This window comes from Amphiura filiformis, chromosome 1 (assembly GCF_039555335.1).
Source record: "Amphiura filiformis chromosome 1, Afil_fr2py, whole genome shotgun sequence".
NCBI classification, from domain to species: Eukaryota; Metazoa; Echinodermata; class Ophiuroidea; order Amphilepidida; family Amphiuridae; genus Amphiura; species Amphiura filiformis.
The window spans coordinates 37126147-37132523 of record NC_092628.1 but is presented as its reverse complement, the minus strand read 5'-3'; the positions used below and the strand labels follow the sequence as shown (position 1 = coordinate 37132523).

Here is a 6377-nt window from a genome sequence, read left to right as displayed (position 1 = left end):
TTCAGTAGATAGCAGAGTAAGATTTGTTATCTCCAGTGGATAGCAGAGAGACTATGGTTTGCTATCTTCAGTAAATAGCAGAGAATGATTTATTATCTTCACTAGATAGCAAAGGTTTGCTATCTTCAGTAGATAGAGTAAGGTTTATTATCTTCAGTAGATAGCAGATTAAGGTTTGTTATCTTCAGTAGTTAGCAAAGTATGGTTTGTTATCTTCAGTAGATAGTAGAGTATATGTTTCTTCTGTAAGAGCAGAGAATGGTTTATTATCTTCACTAGATAGCAAAATAAGGTTTGCTATCTTCAGTAGATACGAGTAAGATTTGTTATCTTCAGTAGGTAGCATAGTATGATTTGTTATCTGCAGTAGATAGTGTAAGGTTTGTTATCTTCAGTAGATAACACAGTAAAGTTTGTTATCTTCAGTAGATAGCAAAGTAAGGTTTGTTATCTTCAATAGATAGAGCAAGGTTTGTTTTCTTCAGTAGATAGCAGATTATGGTTTGTTATCTTCAGTAGATAGCAGAGTAAGGTTTGTTATCCTCAGTAGATAGCAAAGCAAGATTTGTTATCTTCAGTAGATAGCAAAGTATGGTTTGTTATCTTCAGAAGATAATAGATTATGGTTTCTTATCTTTAGTAGATAACAGTAAGATTTGTTATCTTCAGTAGGTAGCATAGTATGATTTGTTATCTGCAGTAGATAGTGTAAGGTTTGTTATCTTCAGTAGATAACAGAGTAAAGTTTGTTATCTTCAGTAGATAGCAAAGTAAGGTTTGTTATCTTCAATAGATAGAGCAAGGTTTGTTTTCTTCAGTAGATAGCAGATTATGGTTTGTTATCTTCAGTAGATAGCAGAGTAAGGTTTGTTATCCTCAGTAGATAGCAAAGCAAGGTTTATTATCATCCTTAGATAGCAAAGTAAGGTTTGTTATATTCATTAGATAGCAAAGTATGGTTTGTTATCTTCAGTAGATAGAAGAGTATGATTTATCTTCAATAGATAGCAGAGTATAGTTTATTATCTTCAGTATATAGCAAAGGAAGGTTTGTTATCTAAAGTAGATAACAGAATAAGGTTTATTATCTATGTTAGATAATAGAGTATGGTTTGTTATCTTCAGTAGATAGAGCGGAGTATGGTTTATTATCTTCAGTAGATAGCAGAGTAAGATTTGTTATCTCCAGTGGATAGCAGAGAGACTATGGTTTGCTATCTTCAGTAAATAGCAGAGAATGATTTATTATCTTCACTAGATAGCAAAGGTTTGCTATCTTCAGTAGATAGAGTAAGGTTTATTATCTTCAGTAGATAGCAGATTAAGGTTTGTTATCTTCAGTAGTTAGCAAAGTATGGTTTGTTATCTTCAGTAGATAGTAGAGTATATGTTTCTTCTGTAAGAGCAGAGAATGGTTTATTATCTTCACTAGATAGCAAAATAAGGTTTGCTATCTTCAGTAGATACGAGTAAGATTTGTTATCTTCAGTAGGTAGCATAGTATGATTTGTTATCTGCAGTAGATAGTGTAAGGTTTGTTATCTTCAGTAGATAACAGAGTAAAGTTTGTTATCTTCAGTAGATAGCAAAGTAAGGTTTGTTATCTTCAATAGATAGAGCAAGGTTTGTTTTCTTCAGTAGATAGCAGATTATGGTTTGTTATCTTCAGTAGATAGCAGAGTAAGGTTTGTTATCCTCAGTAGATAGCAAAGCAAGATTTGTTATCTTCAGTAGATAGCAAAGTATGGTTTGTTATCTTCAGAAGATAGTAGATTATGGTTTCTTATCTTTAGTAGATAACAGTAAGATGTGTTATCGTCAGTAGATAGAGTAAGATTTGTTAACTTCAGTAGATAGCAGAGTAAGATTTGTTATCTTCAGTAGATAGCAAAGTATGGTTTATCTTCAGTAGATAATAGAGTATGGTTTCTTAACTTCAGTAGATAGCAGAGTAAGGTTTGTTATCTTCAGTAGATAGCAAAGTATGGTTTATCTTCAGTAGATTGCAGAGTATGGTTTCTTATCTTCAGTAAATAGCAGAGTAAGATTTGTTATCTTCATTAGATCACAGAGTAAAGTTTGTTATCTTCATTAGATAGCAGAGTAAGATTTGTTATCTTCAGTAATTGGAATTGCCAATTCTTAGGCATTGTGTTGAGCCACTTTGCTTGACTTTAGCCAATGTTATGTGGTTTGGGAGAAGAAAATCAAAACCATAGCAACGTAAGGTTTGTTACTTTCAGTAGATAACAGAGTAAGGTTTATTATTTTCAGTAGATAGCATTGTAAGGTTTGTTATTTTCAGTAGATAGCAAAGCAAAGTTTGTTACCTTCAATAGATAGCAGAGTATGGTTTGTTATCTTCAGTTGATAGCAGAGTAAGATTTGTTATCTAAGCTTCAGTAGATAGCAGAGAGAGTATGTTTATTATCTTCAGTAGATAGCAGAGTAAGGTTTATTATCTTCCTTAGATAGCAACGTAAGGTTTGTTATCTTCAGTAGATAGCAGAGTGCAGTTTGTTATCTTTATTAGATTGCAAAGTACATTCAATGGATAGCAGATAGCAAGTTTATTATCTTCCTTAGATAGCAACGTACGGTTTGCTATCTTCAGTAGATAGCAAAGTATGGTTTATTATATTCATCAGATAGCAGAGTATGGTTTGCTATCTTCAGTAGATAGCAGAGTAAGGTTTATTATCATTGTTAGATAGCAAAGTAAAGTTTGTTATCTTCAGTAGATCGCAACGTAAGGTTTGTTATCTTTGTTAGATAGTAGGGTATGGTTTGTTATCTTCAGAAGATAGCAAAGTATGGTTTGTTGTTTTCAGTAGATAACAGAGCATGGTTTGTTATCTTCAGTAGATAACAGAGTAAGGTTTGTTATCTTCAGTAGATGACAGAGGAAGGTTTGTTATCTGTAGCAGATAGCAGAGTAAGGTTTGTTATCTTCAGAAGATAGCAGAGTATGGTTTGTTATCTTCAGTAGATAGTGAAGTAAGGTTTGTAATCTTCAGTAGATAGCAAAGTAAGGTTTGTTATCTTTGTTAGATAGTAAAGTATGGTTTGTTATCACATCCACAATTGATATGGCTTCGTTGATTTGAACTAGTCTATAAATGGTCTCAAGTTGGTCGGTCCTTCATGTAATTCTTTCGTGTAAGCTAATCCTAACTCTAACCCTAATCCTAACCCTAACCCTACGGGGCCTAATCATAATCATAACCCCAATCCTAACCCTAACCCTAATTTCGTGTAAAATTACATGAAGGAATAACCCAAATGAAGTACTGACTATTAATTTCAATTAGATTAATTTCAAATATGTGACCTTTTTGCAACTTACCTTGGAGATTTGCGTCAATTTCTATAGCAAGAGCTGAAATGAAATATATTATGAATAAATAAACAAACAAACAAACAAATAAATAAATAAATAAATAAATAAATAAATAAATAAATAAATAAATAAATAAATAAATAAATAAATAAATAAATAAATAAATAAATAAATAAATAAATAAATAAATAATAGATGAATAGAGATAAATATATTTCATGTATTTTATAAAATCTACTAACACCAACATCCATGTCAGCTGTTGCTGTTTCTGCTGGTTAAAGCTGGGCAGCGCTTGGAAAAAAGAGGGAGCCTACTTTCTTGTGTAACATAAGTGGTCCTTAAAAATCACAAGAAAATACAAAGCTATATAGCCAAAAGTGTGGGAATTTCAGAGTAACATGCATAAATGACATTTTTTTAACCATTATCGTACAATTTTGATAAGAAGCTCACTCAAATTCATCCGCCGTAGTTCCCATAAAAGGAGAGCGCACTGTAAAATTGTGGTTTCAATCAAGAAAAGTCTCTGGTGATCATAATTCCCGGTTGACATTTTGGTAATTTGTGTCTTCTCGCTGTGAGAGTTCCATGTAACCGCGCTTGAAATTACGTATTTTTCCATTGAAAACAGTGTTAGGCCTATACAGAATTAATGGTTAACATGGTGATAACAATGATAAACCCACCTGGAGCTACAGTTGGTGGCGGACACGTCTGGCTATTGCAGGTTCCTCTGTCCTTGGCGGGTCCTGTACATGGTCGGCCTCCATACCTAACTGGTGTACAAGACCGTGTCCGTTCCCCTTCCCCTCCACCACAGGACGCAGTACAATCAACCCACTCGCTCCAAGCAAGCCATTCACCATGGACGGGGCACACAACGTCAATAACACAGGGTCGGGTCTCATTGTTGGCCCCTACGCAATCTAAAGATAAAGTATATACGGTATACAGGGGAAAGAAGAATTACGCATCGCACACTAGCACATCATTTAAACATGAATTTACAAATGGAAACATAACATGCATAGGCAGCAGTGTTGTAGTCAAGACCTCTATGTCCGAGACCGAGACCGAGACCAAGACCTGCCCGTCCGAGATCGAGACCGAGACCGAGACCAAACCTTCCGAGACCAAGACCACCCCTTCCGAGACCGAGACCTCTAAGTTCCGAGACCAAGACCGAGACCGAGACCTTGGTTTAATCCCGGGGGATACTCAAGTTTGGTTTGGGTAGGGGTGTGCAGCTGGGAATTTGAAAGGAGACCCATCAATGTACCAATTTTTCAAGAAAATGGACCCAAATTTAACAAAATGTGTCTTAATTTTTGCAACTTTTCCTCCAAATTTTGTGAAAATTTCAAAAATATGGCTATAGTGGAGGCAAAATTGAGCTATTTTCCGCGAAAATTTTGAAAAAAAGGACCCATCAAAATACCAAATTTGGTCTAGAAAAAAGGAGGTCATTGATATACCGAAAGGCTGAAATTGCTACCCATGTTTGCAACACGTCCCCCATATGGCCATTTGTACTGAGTACCCCACCCCAGTTTAATCAGAGTGGCGGCGGAAGTATTAGCATTTTTGATTATGAAATAAAATTTAAAGCTCACATCCGAACATTCTCACTTTTGAGTCATTTATAACTCCACATATTGTTAAATCCCTAACCTCATACATGTCAGTATCATAAAAATGATTTCTGCATCTTTATTCTTAACAATTTCTTCAACATTCATTGAAATTTAGAGTAAGGAAAAAGTAATGATCAACAACAGAAAGTCAAATCTTTTTCTTCAGGTCTCGACAGGTCTCGAACTAAAAAACATCCGAGACCGAGACTTTTGAGGTCCGAGACCGAGACTTTTGAGGTCCGAGACCGAGACCTTGCCATCCGAGACCCGAGACCTGCAAAACCAGGTCTCGAGATGGTCTCGAGACCGAGACCTGGTCTCGAGACCTACAACACTGATAGGCAGATATACCAGAGAAAAAACTCCGGACATAAAAATGGCATTTTGGCCCAAATTTGACCTCACAAATGAACTTATCAAGTCTTTGCCATTCTAAATATGTATACTTTTATATACTTTAGACCAATAATTTAGAAGTTATGAGGCCCTAAAGTTTCCATAATTCCAGGGTTCAGACCAACCTTAAACATTTCGCACCAAACCTAACCGTGTTATATCTTCAGGAGTTCCACAAGGCTCTATCATTGGGCCACTTATTTCTTTTATTTATTAATGTCATGCCAAGTGATCTAAAACACTCAGTTGTTGACATGTATGCCAACGATATCTTGATTTATGTTTGTAGCAAAGATGTTAAAGCAATATTATAACATTATCATACAAAATAGATTAGCAATTCTTTGACATAAAATGTTAGTTTTTACTGTCAGATATATCCCCTTTTATTTTTTGAGCCGAACAACTACGGCAAAGCAAAGAAAATTTGAATTTACTACCAGCGCGTATGTCGCCAATACGTACCACTCCTTCGGTCATGTTATGATACGACCCTTTGTTGTGTAGATCACCGTCCCATACGCCGTGTACGTACTGTGTGTTATGAACATCGTGTATGCGTTCGACTAATAATTCCATCGTAATAATAAGACGCCGGTTCCGGCGTTTTATTCAAAATCTCGGATTTTGACAAAACTACAGCACCTAGAGTCTTGATTTTTGCAGTGTATATTGGTTTAATAAAGTACAATATAATCGTGTAAAAAATGAATTTTAAAAAATTAGTGAGGGCGTCCTCAACAGCAAATGTTATAATATGGCTTTAAGGAAATCGAGAATATTCTGAATGAAGAGATCTCAATACACTCTGATAACAATCTTATGAAATGTGAAGAAAACAAAAGTTATGTTACTTGGTACACCTGTTGAAACTAGTAAAATTGGTCATGTTAAAGTGTTTATGAATAATGTTGAGATTGAAAATGTCACATGTTTTAATTATGTTGGTGTTCAAATTGATGTTAACTTGAAATCATGGAAATGGAAAGAGCAGATTAATAATA

At 34.9% G+C, this 6377-nt stretch overlaps 1 protein-coding gene across 1 annotated transcript in view; it reads right to left on the bottom strand.

Annotated features, from left to right (window-relative positions):
* Positions 1–3396, bottom strand: part of LOC140158831 (cell adhesion molecule Dscam2-like) — a 13043-nt gene extending 9647 nt beyond the window's left edge. Inside the window, exon 1 of the mRNA XM_072182071.1 lies at positions 3347–3396. The gene's annotated coding sequence lies outside the window, so the exon portion shown is untranslated. The remainder of the gene's footprint in view (positions 1–3346) is intronic.
* Positions 3397–6377: the final 2981 nt, after the last annotated feature.